The 16,419-nt window shown below is 39.4% G+C and overlaps 1 long non-coding RNA gene across 1 annotated transcript in view; it reads left to right on the forward strand.

Moving 5' to 3' along the window:
- The window catches only part of LOC120756069 (uncharacterized), a 25,294-nt gene extending 9,123 nt beyond the window's left edge, over window positions 1-16,171 (forward strand). The window contains exons 2-3 of the long non-coding RNA XR_005702003.2: window positions 14,382-14,483; window positions 15,825-16,171. This is a non-coding gene — a long non-coding RNA (uncharacterized LOC120756069). The remainder of the gene's footprint in view (window positions 1-14,381; window positions 14,484-15,824) is intronic.
- The last annotated feature ends 248 nt before the right edge of the window (window positions 16,172-16,419 follow it).

Below are 16,419 nucleotides of genomic sequence, written 5' to 3' on the forward strand. Positions count from 1 at the left end.
GGAATAAGTGACGTGGCTTTGAAAAAGTAAGAAATGGTTGTGTTGGGGCTGCATCATATTCTGTGCAGTATCAAGTCAGCAACCCCAGGTCTTTAATAAGTGTCAGGAGGATATAATTCAAAATAACGGATGTAAGCCAATATAAGGCTGAAACTGGCATGCAAAATTTATGTATGGCTGTACGTGGACACCAGAAGCCAGCTGCTATACTGTCAATCTGAGACCTCTAAAGCTCTGCACCAGTCACTGCCACACAGAAGCTTTAAAATTAGCATGAAGACCAGCACTGGGTGAGTTTAACTGAAATGCTTTCAAAAGAGAACTATCTTGCTCACTTTTTGGCCGTATTCTTTCTGTTTTTCTCTAAACTCAAGTTACTGTGGTAGCTCTTTCTTCCAGAGGGTGCTTATTGACGGGAATAGAGCAAAATGTGAGGTAATAGAAAAGGCTATGCTGCTAAACACTTCTATCCCATGGGAGCTCAAAAAACACTTTAAAAGTTCTAGGTACAGATTTAAGGGATAGACACCAAGGGCTGTGATGTGGGGAGAGTGGGATTCCTGTGGGGAAAAGTTCCCTCAGCAGAGTCATGAAGCAGTGAAAGTGCAAGGGTTCCTCACGGCTTTTCATTGCAGGAATTGGAGCGCATGGAAACAGGTGACAATGGCAATGGTACTAAAATTGTTACATCATCATGTATGTGCTAACAGTAGTATCGATTCTCCCATGTAACAAGTGACAGAATGAGAGGAAATGGCCTCAAATTGCACCCAGGGAGGTCTAGATTTGATATTAGGAAAAAATTATTCACTGAACGGCCTTTCAGGCATTTGGTACAAGCTGCCCAGGGCAGTGATGGAATAGCAGTCCCTGGAAGTATTCAGAAAACTTGTAGGTGTGGTACTTGGGGTTTAGTGGTGGACGTGGCAGTTTTCAGTTAGTGCTTGGACTTGACCTTTTCCAACCGCTGTGATTCTGTGGTTAATTACTCAAAAGACACTGTCCTGAGAGAGAACCAGTGAAGCAGGGCACTGAACATGGTGACAGTCATGGTCCACACAACTTTGTGTTTTTTGAAGACCAAAGAAAAGTGTGATAGAGGGGTAGTGTGTAAGTTTGTCAGGTGGAACAAAGGGTGGCACGAGTTCATATAATAGTCTGAAAGGGGAAAGAAGGCAAGGAAAAAAAAAAAAAAAAAAGGTAGGACTGAAGCTGAGACTTCTTATCCAGAAGATAAGAAGTGAAAAAGCTAATTAGCAGCAAGTAAGGAAAGCCCAGAGTTCCCTTTGTGCCCTTTGTAGCTGCAATCCTCAGACATGGGTGGCGTCTGTGGGTCTCTGAGGGAGCCCACATGTCCTGCTGTGCCATATCTCTCAACTGTGCCTGGGCTGTAGGGACTAGCTCTGCAACATGGGAGTGCTGGGGGGAATTTTCCTTCTAGCATATGTGGTTACACAAGGTTGTCTCTTGTGGCAAGGAGCTTCCCAAAGACGGCTCGCTAGTTCCCATTTCCATTTGCAAGAATTTATCTATTGCTTGGTTTCATTATGTATCAGCAAGGCAGATCCCGTGTAGTCCAGAGGGGCTTTGATCTAGAGCCCGTTGATTGAATGGGAGATAGGTGAAGTTGTCCTGTAGCAGTTGTTACAGGCATAGGTTGGCCTGGGTGAGGGAGAAAGGGTAGTTGGCACTTCAGTGTCAGCACTTATACTCAGACATAGATGATAAAATTGAATTGTTTCATTGTACTGAACCATTGTGTTTCCCTTCCCTTTTAGCTCATGGACATGCACTCATGAACAAGTAATATTTAGCTATTGTCTGTAGAAGTATAGCACCCATTTTGACCCTCACACTTGGTCACTGTACCTCTTCACAGTGCCAAGTCCTTCTCTAATCCTTAGCCCTCTGCAGCCTGGCCTTTCCCTCTCTCTTCTGGTGGTGCTGCAAAGGAAAAAGTTTGCCAAAAGTCTTTACATCTGAGCACAAAACTTGGTTCCTCAGTTGTTAATGAAGTTATACTGAATTAAATGTGTCACAATTTACTGATTTTCTTGCATCGAAACGTCAGACCTTACCCTTAGCTAGCTGATTATCCTTTTCCACACTGCATTAATCCAGAGGCAGATGTTGATGATCTTGTTAAATACGACGTAGGATGAAATTTTTGATACCCTGGCAGTGGAATTGCATACTGTCAAGCTGTTATTTCTAGCCTCTTTACTAACTTTTTTTTTTTTCCCTCTTTTGCAATGGAACTGGAGATTTTAATCTATTTATTTATTCAAACTGTATTTCTGATCTGTTTGTGTATAATTTTTAATTTTGCATAAAGTATTTGACTTGTGACAGGTAATTGCATAGCTGGTTTTTGCTGTGTGCTTATCAGTTATCCCTAAGTCATACCAATTTGCTAAAACATATCATTAGGTCAAAGACTTTTGTAGAAATCAAACAAACTAGTTCTGAGAAATGTTTTCCATTACTTCTGCTGCTGGCTGAGGGGAGAGAATTTAATTTATTGGGTTTTAGGAGATAGTCAATGTTCATTTCAAGGCACATAATCTTCAGTGGAAAAAGGAGTAAGATGCTGGGCCAATTTACCACTCGTGGAATGGGAGCTAAAGGATTAAGGGATATTGTATCAATGAAGGTTTTAGGGGCTGTGTTGTTGAGTCAAGCCAGTGTGTGGATGGGCAGTACTTTTTGGCTTTGGCAAAATGAAAATATCATTGTCCCCTGGTCATTCAAGAAGCATCATGTTGCAATGTCCTGAAGTGGCTGCAGAAGCCAGCAAAACCTGTAACCTCATCTTTGTAAAATTAGTTTTAATGTGATATAATGATGTTATTGCTGCTTCAAAAAAATCTAAATTTATATGAAAGTTTTTTTTTTTTTTTTTTTTTTACTTAGAGAATAGTTTTGGGCGTTTTGTGGATTTTTTTTTTTTTTTTGTCCAAAATACCAAGATCCTGGAGTGCTGAATGTCACATATTTATTCCAGATAGTGTGCCAGCCTCTGCATCACCAGACTGAAAACGGCTACTGTTTTCTGTCAATCTACAGAGTCGATGCAAAAGATAAAAAGTTGCCCTCTGGAGAAAACAGAACCGTAGTAAATACTCTGCTACATTATCTACAAATTTATCAATGAATGCAGATTGATTATTTCTTTTCATTACCACCCTTTCTCTGTTTTGCATGTTTTGCTCCTCCTGAGGGACTGCATGGGAATAGCATGTTGAGTATAAGTATAAATTAAATGTTCGTCTAAAAGAAGAACTATTAAAATGTAATCCTGGGCAGGATGTGCCTGTCAGCAGGAAGCTTCCTAAAATACCCTGTGTTTTAAGAGTGGAATTTTAGAGTAGGAGGGAAGTGTAGAATTGCTATTTACCTGTCTGATGCTGCTTTTGACACACATGATGAGCCAGCTTCATTTGACTGTCACCTCCTTAGGAGGCAGAATTCCTCGGCCCACACTTTGCTTAGCATTGACTACTTCTTTATTTACTCTTTGTGTCTTTGCATTTTATCTGGACTGTGCATTTTCAGTGAAGCTCCAGTTGAAGACAGGCTTCTCAGTCATGGCATTGTAGGAGGGCCCACAGAGCCTCCCACACAGTGCCTTCCTCAAAGAGAGACAGGGATGTCTGTTTCTTTGAAGAAGCACTTTTGAAACAAAACGGATTCCCCTATGCCTCTGACAATTTTTTTCCCACCACACATGTACAGAGCCACAAAACTGATGGGCCTCCTTCCATTTGTCAGATTTTTCAGAATAACCAGATTTTAGGATTTCACCCTGCATGTGCTGTGGCTCTTTGGGTTGCCTCTGGGGAATGCCTGAGAGGAGCTGTGGGTGAGGCTGAAGGAACCTCACTCATTCAGAGGACTGGGAGGTTCAGGACAGTGAAATCTTGGAGAAGGTGTAAACTAAATCAAAACCTCTTCCAATTGCCTTTTCTTACCCCTTTTGTGTCTATTTGGATTTTGCCTTCTCAAGGTCCTCAGAGACCTTTTCCTTTATAAATACATGTGGTCAGGAATAAAAACCAAAACAGCAAGTCATTAAAATGGGCAGAAAACTTGCAATTACGATGCCTTGGCATGAGAATTTTGTCTCTGAAAGAACTTGAGCACAGCTTAGAAATCAGCAACGACAGTTTGGCACTTCTCTTAGCTACTGGAGCAACTGACAGAATTTGAAATCAGTCAGATTTGCAGGGGGGAAAAAACTGGTGAGTTAAAAAAACAAGAACACAACAAGACCATGTCTGAATAAATTTCCAGTCATCTGTACATAGACCATTTATTGAGAAAGATAAGAAAAACTAAATTTTCATAATCCTGATTACATGCAGAGGATTGACCCAGATGCATGATTTTAGTTGTATTTATTATGTTTAAACACAGTGTATGCCTTCACATGTGTTTACTGAAAGGAGGATCCACAACCACTTAAATTAAATGCCTCTTAAATATTCCTGTTTAAAAAGGAAACTATTGGATTCATGCATACTAAGAAGTAATGTATATGGCTGTGGTGCTCTAGAATTAATTAGGTCTCTTATTTTAGTTTTAGAATCAAGAAGATATTTTCTCATTGCTTGCAGAATAAAATAGTTAAATCCTCTGCTTAGATCTGAAAGTAGTTTTGCCCACAGCAATCAAACTAATATTTTCTTTATAGCTCATTCTCTCTGGAAGCCTTATGCTGATTTCATTAGGCTTCAGATCAGGTTCCAAGTAACTAATTATATTTATAGTGTGATTTCTTTGCTCAGAACAACTAATTTAGTTAAAGGAGTTGGTGGGAATGGTGAAAGGTTAAGTAGTATTCCTTTGCATTACTTTGTCCAGGTGCAAGATATGAGAAAAACTGTTTGTCTTTGTGTTCATAAGCTTTCAGTATTAAGCTGAGCAGCAATCTTCCTGTTTTCAGTATTTTGTGAGAGCATAATTATGAGCAGTTGATATACTGACTTTTTCTTTTATATTGAGTAGGGCTGATATATTTTTGGCATCAAAAATGGGGTCAAAGAGAACTGGCCATCCGAAAGCGGTGAGAAGTCAAAATGTGAGGATTTCCATGTTTTTTATATGTGCCTCATTGCCTCAAGTCTCTTCCTAGCATTTCTTAATACATTTTCTCTCATACAGCTGTATTTTAAAGTCACCACCCTCCCTTTCATCACTTTCCCACCCTTGCCACAAATCTCTTCTCACCTGTAACCCACAGGCCTGCCCCTATTTCCTCAACTCAGGCTACTGCTCATGCTCACCTTTGAAAGGGCCTGTGCTGGATCCGTGCTTCTGTTACTGCCTTCCTAAATGCTGCCACAGGCAGCTGAATAATGCTTCTCTCAGCTGGCCCTATCCATAAATATAAAAGTCCCTTTCAGCTTTGGTTTCTGGGATTTAAAACTTGGGGAGAAAAAGTAGGTTTGTTCAGCTTAGCATCTTTACTTTGCTAAAGGATATGAAGGTTCTATTCTTGCATCACTAGCACTGATTCTGTTTCTCTAAACTGGCTCTCTTATCCTAACTCCACAGCTGTGTTTCTCTGGACAGAACATTATTGCTGTCCTCACCCTTAGAAGTCGACACAAGTTCAACATACAGTGAACGTCACATATCCAGAGTGCTCAGTCAAACATTTTCTGGATTCTTTTGTTGTTGCCCTCTGAGACTGTAATGCAAAGAAATGGGCCTGTTTCAAGTTGGCTTTCTGATAGAAGGTCTGGTATTTGACACAGTCCTGTAGACTACAAAGCCATGGTGGGTCATTAAATGCTGGATCTTGTTAACATTCTAGTGGAAGCCTGCGGAATTCTGAAGACCTGAGCTGTAGCATCATGCTCTGATCTAAAATTTACTGAGAACCTTCAGTTACCTCTTTTTTTTCCCTGGTATGTTTCCATTCCTGAGAAAAGCAAGAGCTGCAAGACTGACTTTATATATATCTCGTTCAATTAATCAAGTGAGAGTGAATCAAACCTTTCCAGGCAATTTTGTTTGAAGTGTCTGCACTCTTCTCTGTATCACATGAGGTGCCAACACCAGTGGGAGTTTGCCTGAGGTAAGAGCTGTGGGTTTGGATGTATTCTTCCATTTTTATTAGGCCTTACACTCACAGGAATTTTGTGCTTTTTAATCTTGCAACTGCACAAAACTTATCTGGGTATGGAGGAAGATAACTTAGTGAATTGCTTTAATTATTCTCGTAACTGTTCACATTAGGTTTTATGAGCTAGTCATACTTTAAAAATTCCCAAACTCACTTTTATAGCAAGAAGGTGTTTAACTGAAATCCTTGTGCCATGCATCTAACCAGTAATAAACCAGTAGCTCAACCGAGCCACCAAGATTCATCAGTACTGTGTGTTTCTTCCCAGCTAGTCCTTAATTTCATTGTATCCATTTAAGCATTTTAATTTCCTTTTCTGCCTTTATTATCTGTATGCTTTTCCTTGAAATCCTTTATATGGAATGACTTGTAGCAAAAAGCAAGTTGTCAAAAAAAAAAAAAAAAAAAATCCAGCTAAGGATGTTAAATATTTATTGCTCTTAATATTCAGAGTATAGCTGCAGAATTGAGTAGTATTTATATGCAGTGCAGTAGCACTGATATTTCCCATGCTGGTAAATGTAACACAAGACAATCTTACACCCCTTGTAATCTTTCAAAACAGGAAAAGGGATTGAAAGTGAGACCAGGACATGAAGCAAACAGCATTTTGGAAAGGTTCTGGCAAGCACTATGCAATGCATTCATTTGTGAATACAATTAATTATGCAGTTAAGAAGGACTTGTATGCTACTTCCCATAATCAAAATTAGATCCAGTAACATCTGATATCTTGGCGTAAGAGTCTACCAAAAAAATGGTAATATGACAAGACTATCTCCATTTTATTTTTTATATATAAGGTACAAGCAAATGAAAGAAGAGACCTGCTTAGGTCTCTCATTAGGGACTGAAATTCTACACAAGCATAGTCATAGATTATTACACTGAAAATCTTGAATTAGCACCTCAGACTATCTATTTCTAGGAGTTCTAAATTCTTTAGAGTAAGTTTTTTTCTGAACAGGTTAACACTTGAGATGTTTTGTTACAGTCTTTTAGCCAGTACTCCCTCCAGGACTGGTTTTTAGGATTCATTGTTTAGCTTCTAAAGAGTTATCTAACTCTCATGAGATGGAGTTTTACTCTGGGTAAATAATTTGTTTGTTGTAAAAAAAAATTAAAAAGCTCAAAATCGCAAGTTGAATCTTTCAGCTATGAGAGTGGGGAGATGGATATTCAAGGCAGACATAGGCAGATCCCATCTGAAACTTTATTAGAATGGGAAGTGTAAGTAGATTAAGACACTTAGGTCTCTTTCAGCTTCAAACAGAGCAGTGAAAACACAGTTCAGTCTTTTATTTCTTGTCTGCCAGTTAAAAGTGCAATACAGAATTATGTCCAAACACGAGTACCAAATTTCACGTGAACACGTTAACTACAGGCGTAGAGCTGAAAAGAAAGCTGCTGTCTGCAGCAGTAGAGGCACATTGTCTGGTGTTCCATCTTACATTAGATCTAGGCTGTGGACATGAACCCCCATCTGTCTCTCTGCACACCTCCTGAAAAGCGACAGAAGTGTCATTTAGGTAAAAATAAACTGGGCTCATTTTTCCCAACTGCAGTGGGGAATGATGTTTCTTCTCCCTACACAGGCCATCTTCTTTTGGTAAAGGCCCTTGTGCAGAGTATATGTTAATCAATGCTTTTTAAAGAATGGGAAGACTTGCAGTATAAAAACCCAAAGCATTCATATCAGTTACAGATACTGGAATACTTTTGATGGATTTAATATTCAGCTTTTGGCTGGAAGGCAATTTTAAAAGAACCAACTAGTTAAACTTGAGATACTTCTATTTCCTCATAAGATTTACTTCTCCTCCTTAATCTGTAACTCCGTAGTGAGTTTCTCTAACCATCAATACGACAGCACAGCAATATTGCCTCATCAGTCATGATTTACTTAATGTTTTCTGAATTTAGTAATATTTGATTAAAATTTAATGTGAACATATCATATCATGCCACATATATTATTGCATCCATTAATCAGGTAACCATAATAATGAAATGTCGGAAGATTGGATGAAAAAGGAGCTGAAGTCTTTGATATATGTTTGGCATGGGTTTGTGAGTGATTAATGAAAAGATACCCAGTCAATTGTGTAAAGCTTCATTAATATACATTTACAATCATCTATGTACTGTATCATCAGATATTTTTAACCTTAGTTAAACTTGATTTTTTAATTTACTGAATGACACTAAATATTAATAATCCTGAAAAATATATAGTATTCTATTAACTCTCATAATGCCAGAATGATTCATAATGTGTCCTAATGCTTTTGTAGCAAACTATGTACTAAAAATATGGTCAGAGTTAATGGATCAATTTTGTTAAAGGTGGAATAACAAATGCTTTATGCATGGCTCCATAAACCTCAAATTACACAATTGTATTAAAATAAATGTAAGTTGGTATTTTCATCTACTTTTTTAATATCCAGAGTTATATATGATCTAATCTAGCAAAGCATCTACTCCAGTTTGGTAGAGGAGATGTTGGTAACAGTAACACCTGAGTTCATACTCATAAGTATTTTGTTAAACACATGAAGACTTTCTAGATTAAAAAAAAAAACCAAAATCCAAACCAATGTTGAAATCCTTAGGCTTCAGCTCATGAAGTAGGATTAGGACATGTTCTCCAGGCAAACTTTGAGAAACGTGTCATTGTTTTCTTGGCAATTGTCAAAAGAAACGGCAATAATCCTACTGGATCCATGTAGGAAGTTCTTTATTGTGCGGTGGATCTTACTGGGGCTGTTTGTCATGGCAGGAGTGCACAAGTGGCTCTTGAGCCGTGTGCATGCACTCAGGGCTGGACACAGAACAGATCAGAACACGTGTAACAATGCTGGTAACACGGTAACGTGCTGAATGTCCCCGCTGACTTGCAGTGTGCGTGTCTCTCATTGCATACGCTTGCAGTGGCTCCTGGAGGTACCTGTTGAAAAGCTGCAGCTGTAGTACATCTGATACTTGCCTCATATCTTCTCTTGCTTTTGGTGAGGATTCAATTTATTTCGTTTTCATGTATTGATTATTGTGAATCATAGAGAACACAACCATTTTTTTCACTGCAGCTGCAGGTAGCTAAGTACATGTTTTCACTACAACAGCTTCAGAAAACAGATCTCTTCAGAATATTTTCAGAACAGCCTTGCCACCATTTGTCTTTTAACATGGACTGTGATTTTGAAGTGTGTTTGGTTAGAAGCTGGATGCTGATCTCTAAACTGGAATATTACCTCTTTGGAAGGCTGCTTGGAGATCACTGTTGTGTGATGTTGATCTGTATAAGCACTATGCAGTATATTAGCATCCAGTGTATGTTTTTATCCCACAGCGCCTTGTCTTCAGCTGATTTAAAGATGCTTTCTTCAGTAGTGTCTAGTGGGCAAAAGCTGATAGCAGCGTTTGGGTACTTAGGTAACAGCTTAGTTCTGAGCAAGGCCGATGGGCTTGCCCATCAATCTGCTGATAAAGGGCATTAAAAAGTCAGGCCAAGATCTCTGGCTCTTCTAAACTAAATTCAGCCTACATACGCTGATGTAGCTGCATCTGGTACCTGTTCTGCTAAGAAATGTGAAACAATGAATTGAAGGAAAAATTGAGGCAGGTTACTACCAGTTTAGTACAAATGTATTTGTAAACAGTCTCACTGAACACTATACAGAGCCTGCTTACTTGGAGATTGACAGACACAAGTAAAATAATTACTATTCCACCTAAATATATAATTATCTACCTGTGCTGGCAATAATTTTAATACATGCTTTATTTAAAAAAATTTAAAAAAAAAAAAAGTGAGTGCACAGGCTCTGTATCATGTTGCATTTGTTGTTTTACACCACTTAGTTCACATACTGCCCTTGGCACCAATAGGTCTCAGCATGTATCTTGAGTGTGCAGACTGATGATGAAGAAAAAAACCACATTGTGTACTTTCATTATGTACCTGTGAAGAAGAATTAAGAAGACACAGGGTGCAGAATTCTTTCTTGGGCTTAGGTGGACTTCTGAAAATGAATTTGCTACTGAGCTCCTGTCAGTGAGAGTAACCATAACTCATTTTCTGTGGTTGTTAATCCTGCCTGTGAGGGGGTAGGGATAGTCATTTTCTTTGTAGTTGAAGGCAGGAACAGCATCATAACAAATAATGACTTTAGGATAAGCCTAAATGGATGAAGTGCAATTGCAGTTGTCCTTCAAAATTAAAAACGGTAGGACAAAAAATTGCAGAAAATATGATCTAAACCAGTATTACTTTCAACTTTTGTTGGGTGCTCTCTAGCCTAAGACCTTGCAAGGCTTGCAAATGCTAAGGCAATGTGTGTTGAAACATCTATGTTAAGCAGTTATTTGTTCACTTTTTTACAGATGGGGAAATCAGAAATATAGGATACAAGTGTCCCTGGTAGAGGTAGCAGTAACAGAACAGGGGGTTGTACCCCCGAGACCTGTGGTTGACTTTGACACTGCAGTTCATCACGGAAACAGCACATTAAATACAACATACGTTCCCAATCTTTTCAGTAAAGCAGGCTCTTTTCCTACACATTCACAGCTTTCATACAGGAGAAAACCCATTAGAGATTCGGTGATTTTAAACAGCGTTTCCTCTTTTCATCTTCCGTTATGGCTGGGCAAATGGTGTCAAGCGTAGGTATCGAAAGCCATGGATGGGAACTCCGAAGAGTCTGTAGAAAGAATCTATTTTGATAATTCTTTTTGATGAAAGGCATGAGAAGAAGTTGTCTTTGGGAATGTGACAATTGCTGCAGAGCACAAAGTTATTTCCTCCTAGTGGCATCTGTTTTTTCAGGAGAGAAAAACGCTGAGATTATGCTACAGCCTGAAGCTCTAGCATGTTGATGAGGTAGAAGGAGTCCAAATAAATTAACTGTTGTCAGACTCTGATTCCAGTGACTGGGATTTCATGTGGTTGGGGAAAAAGTGGTCTTACATATTTGGAAAATTGTAGTCTGCCTTGGCAAGAAGGAAAGCGAGCAGATCAGAGCCTGTTTCTCATGTCATTGAAGTGTTTGAGGACTTGCCTTCTGCTGAGATGGGAGAGAACTTTCTGCAAATTTAAAAGTGTTTGTTACATCTATCTAAAATGTGTAGCCCTGTTCTTGATGTAAGATTTGCATGGCTTCAATCTGCTCTTCTGGCCTAGGGAGGTCTGCCTCTAGCAGTTAAAGGAGTTTTTTTCAGGAATGAACTCTGACTGTTCCCTAAGCTTATATTGCTGAATTATGCAAATATTGATGTGGGACTTGAGGAAAAAGAGCAATGTGAATTTGCCAGTGCTAATGGCCTTGCCCTGTCTTTTGCAGCCATCTCTGATATGATGACTGAAGTATTGCAAATACTTTAATTACCCCTTAATATTATGGGCCCAAAAAAGAGAGGGGGAATTGTTTGCAGCTGACTGCATCTTGGAAATTGAGAATTATTTGCTTGTGTTCATGCTTCTGCATTTTTATATTCATATCCAGTGTCTCTCTGATGGGCTTACGAGAATAATGGGGAAATGCCTCTTATACTAAAATTTGGATATGAAGATGAAGTTTGCGTTTGGAATTTCCATTTTTGTGGACTTGCACCTTTTCAGCATGGTATTGGAGAACCTAGTGGTGCTTTAAGCACAGGTTCTCCTCACCCTTGCAACCAACTGGGAGGGGAACTGCATGCGTCATAGGTCCTTGTGCACAGCAGAGGTAGGGCTTTAGGTGGGTGCTGTAGAGTTTTAGTTTGATTATGTGGAAATGAGGATGCTGCTCTGTGTAAATCAGGGAGACCGAGGTGATGGAAGGTTTCTTAGCAGTGATTTCGTTGGGATAACTGGTAGATAACAATTCATGCTGCACACTGAGAGCCAGCCATTGAGAAATTTCTCTCCTCTATAGAAACACACAGCCACTCAGTAGAGATTCGTTTGTGCAGCACTGAGCTGAGTTACAGTACCTGGGATTTCAAATGACAAAAGAATCTTGCTGTCAGACTCTCTCTGCTGAGCTGCTGATACAAAGGGCTGTGGGAGGCGAGTAGGAACACCAAAGCGTCTCCGATTGTTCTCAGATAGCTCTTCACAGAAGGGTCTTCCCAGAGCTTGCTGCATAGAAAGCACAACCCACACATCATTGTTACTCATTCGTTCAGTTTAAGAGGCTTGTTTTTCACAGATGTGCGCTTCCTGTTTGGCATTTGTAACCGAGGATTGTTGTTAGTTGTAGAAAAGTGTCATCCAACTATAAACTGAGATTTTCAGCTGATTCATGAACACCTTTGTTAACTACAGCATAAAAGGGAATATGGTTGAGTGTGGAATGTAGATTAAGCTGTATTTCTACCCCAGTATATTATACTACTTGGGAAGAGTGAAAAAGAAATCTTAATTAGCAGCTATGCAAAAATACCCTCCCCACTTCATATCAAATAAAATTAGTAAAGCAATTAGAAGATAGGGTTCATTCCTATATATTAGCCTGTATTATTCATGTGGAGCCTATATATAGAGATGTACATATATGGATTTTAAAATAATTAACCAAAATTGCTGTACATGGTAAGTAAAGTAAACAATCAGTATGCTTGAATAAGGCTTTCATGCCAGAAAATTGGCCAGACATGCTAAGAAAGGGCGGTAAAACTTGGGAGAAGAGGGAGAAATTAATTCTCTCAGAATAATGGGACCAGAACCATTCATGTCTGTATAACAGATAATTTGTAGCTTATAGTAATGAGACCTTGAATGTTTTTATCTCTAAGTTAATGCTACAGCCAAGTAGGATAATCACAGATAAGCAGCTGTTTATTGTTGTTCCAGGGAATAATGATCAGATGTGTGTTATTTCTGCCCAAATTTTCTTCAGTATATACTTATCATCTCATGTATAGCTTTAGAAAAAAATCTAGATAAAAATAATAGTAAAGATGCTTTTGAAAGTAAGTTTAAAATTGTTCTTCATACCAAAGTACAATTGTGAAAACACTTCTGAATTGAAAAAGCAGCTTCCTTGTGGCATATGGATTAAAAGTGCTCTCTGATGGTCACATCTGTATCTGGCTGGGTGCTCCATCTCTAGGAGTTTACACTCTTGGAAACAACATTAGGTGTAAATCTGGCTGCTTGTCAGAAGGCTACTCTTGCTTATGCTTCCTGACATCACAGTGAGTTTTTAAAAAGGATATTTTTTTAATGCATAAGTATTCTCCTAAAAATTGATAAGAACTTAGAAAATGTTAACTATTAGAATGAAAAGGCTAAATAACAGCATTTGCCAATACATTTGCAGTAGAGTGAGAGCCCAACACATACTCCTTGAAAGCTGATTCACTAAATTAAGTGTAAAACAGCTATTCTGAATTATCTAATTGTCTTTTCATTCTCAAGGTTTCATTTTATTGTTGCAAGATTCCTTTAAAACCTACAATCAAGAATCTAATTCCTGGTGCCTGAACACTGGCAGCACATTGGAGAAAAACATCCAAAGGGGAATCAAATTTATTCACTCTGTAAATTACAGCTGTATTTGACATTGGGTGTTCTGGTATTCTTGGAAGTCTTGCTTTTCAGTGAAGTTAGGACTAAAATGCCAGCAAATCAGTTTTAGTGGTATTGATATGATATGATATGTGTTTAGTTGGAAAGAATGAGTGAAAGAGGGAAGAGACATCTGGATGGTGTTACTTCTGCAAAGAAAATATGTACCCTCTGTCATAAGGCAGAATGAAGCACCAGAGTGATTTTTCTGATGCTATGCAAATTGTGCTTGTCCTCAGCACATTCAGTTTCTGTTCTGAGACATGAGTTTTAAGATCTCTTCAATACTAGATCCAAACATTCCACACGAGGTTGCTTTCCTTCAGGACTCTGAAGAGACAGCTTGGCTTAATTAGGCTGAGATTTACAGGGCTGGGGGCTGTAATCTTCCTGGCAGCTGCCCCCAGCTAGTGACCTCCTGTCGGTCCTGGGGAAGAAGGGCACGAGCAATGTGCCTTTCCAGTCTGCCTTCCCATTACCCAGAGCGAGGTATAGTTATTATGCTTCCTTCCCAAATGTCCACAATTGCTTCTGGGTCTGGGTCTCAGAGCACTATGGTAAAAGGAAATAGTCCAGGTGTGCTCTCATGCCTCCAGCCCACAAACAGGATGGCCGTGGGACTGCTCACTCTCAGATCAAAACATGAGAACTCTCTTTAAATTAGCTTTTCTCACAACGACTTTCCCAAATGCGCAGAGCAACACGGAGCCCTGAAGCGGCTTGTCTCCTCATCCCTCTCCAAAGCCAGCACCTTAAAGGATCAGCTCATAATGGGGACTGATTGCCTGTTTGATCTTGGTGAGCCTCAGTTTCACACTAAACCACACAGATGCCTCAGGGGCCACCACAGAAGCACTGGTGATGGGGCTATATTAGTGCATACCTGGATTCCTGCACAGTAGCTACTCTGTAGTTAAACACCTTAAATAACCCTTGGAAATTATTCTGACTGTATTCAAAAGTGGTAGCTTAGCAACTGTGGGGTTTTTTTGTTTGGTTGGTTTTCTCTTTATTTATTTATTTTTTTTAACCAAACAGTAAAGGAAGTGAGTTCTAATCCTCTTGAGGGTGCTGTTTATTAAAATTTCCAGCATGGAAATTAGACAGTATCTTCTTCTTTCCTGAAACAATTCTGAACTAATTGCAAAAGAAACATTTCCTTTAGCTGAGGTGACAGAAATAGATGTTAGAGAGAGTTAAAAAAGTTGTGGGTTTTTTTTTCCCTCAGAAAATTTGATAATATTATGAGGCTTGTTAGTGCATCTGCTAAATAATGGCTTTATGAGGTTAGATAAAGAGGAGACAGGCTGATTAAGTGCTCTGTATAACGGGCCAAGAACCCATAATGAGAATTAGGGTGCCTTGTAAATGTGTGGCAGTCACAGCATCAAGATTAAATGGAATTGCCCAATCGGCAGTGTGGTAACTGGAAGTTGATGTTCTTAAGACCATCTGGACTTTGCTTTCCTGTGGTTGATAAGGGTTGAATTCCATGGGAATTCCAAGTGATCTGTTTATAGGCCATGTTACTGGAGTAGGGGAACTAGATGAATGTGAATCAGCATTTTGATTTGATATCTTAGGTGCCCATCTTAGAAAAAGAAAGTGATATGGTTTGTTGGGGTTTTCTTTGTTTGCTTCTTTGTTTTTGGGTTTGTTTGGTTTTTTTTCCCCCTGTTCTCTCTTGCTCTTTTTATTATTAAATGTCTTAATAAAAAGCACTTCTGCACAGTGTGGGCATCTAAGTGTCAATCCATTGAAGAACTTTATCCTGTCATAGCATCCTTGACTTCAAAAATGCTTCTGGCTTTGGGGGAAATACACAAAAAACTACAAATAATGCTGAGTCTGTGCTTTACTATGCTGCACCCTGAGATGTTTCCTGGGAAGACAAATTTGTACTTGGCTATGTATCTTGAAATTTGTAATTTCACACAGTATTTATGATATTGAGTCATTTTCACTATATGTGCAAGGTATTTAGAAATGTATTCTGTTAAATATTCCTTTCCTATTTGAGACATTGAAGCCGATTTGAAGTCCTTGTGTGCTTTTTGTATGTTTGAGGTGTCACTGATCCTGGAATGGTACCATTTGATTAGTTAATCACTGGTTTTTTATCCTCCTTCTTTTTTGTAGTGTTTTATTGGTGTTCTGTGGGGAGAGATAGGATGGAATTGAGGTACAGTACAGGCTGTGGGACGCACCTGCAGAATGCCATGGCAGCAGAGAGAGGCACATGGCAGCACAGAGAAGCTTGTCTCCACCTGACTTTGGGGGGAGGAGCTGCCACACGGCTGACTCCTATGGAGAGGAGCCTGCTGGAAGGTGACAGACCCCTGAAGAGCAGGTGATCACCCCATATAGGGACATTATGAAAGCGTGTTGCTGACATGGCAATGTGTGATGGGTCCCATATAGGGAAATACTGTGTCTTGAAGAAGTGTATAAAACCAGCTTGTTTCCTTGAATAAACGATTCAGATCCCCTGCCGGTCTGAGTCCATGCCTCAGTCGTTTGCAGAGTTCCCTCTTGCAGACATTATCTGACATGAGCCGGAGAAATCCCCGACTAGCCCCTCACTCTGGCCCGTGCCAAGAGTGGCCGACCTCACACCATAAGCGGTCTGAGTGGTGGCAAAGAGCAGGGCTGTCACTGCTCTCTACAGCTCCGTGCTGGTGGAGCACCGAAGATCAAGGCAAAGAACAGGGAGAGATCCTTTGTTTGGTTCTCC

The sequence above is a fragment of the Hirundo rustica genome, chromosome 8 (genome assembly GCF_015227805.2).
Source record: "Hirundo rustica isolate bHirRus1 chromosome 8, bHirRus1.pri.v3, whole genome shotgun sequence".
Taxonomy (NCBI): domain Eukaryota; kingdom Metazoa; phylum Chordata; class Aves; order Passeriformes; family Hirundinidae; genus Hirundo; species Hirundo rustica.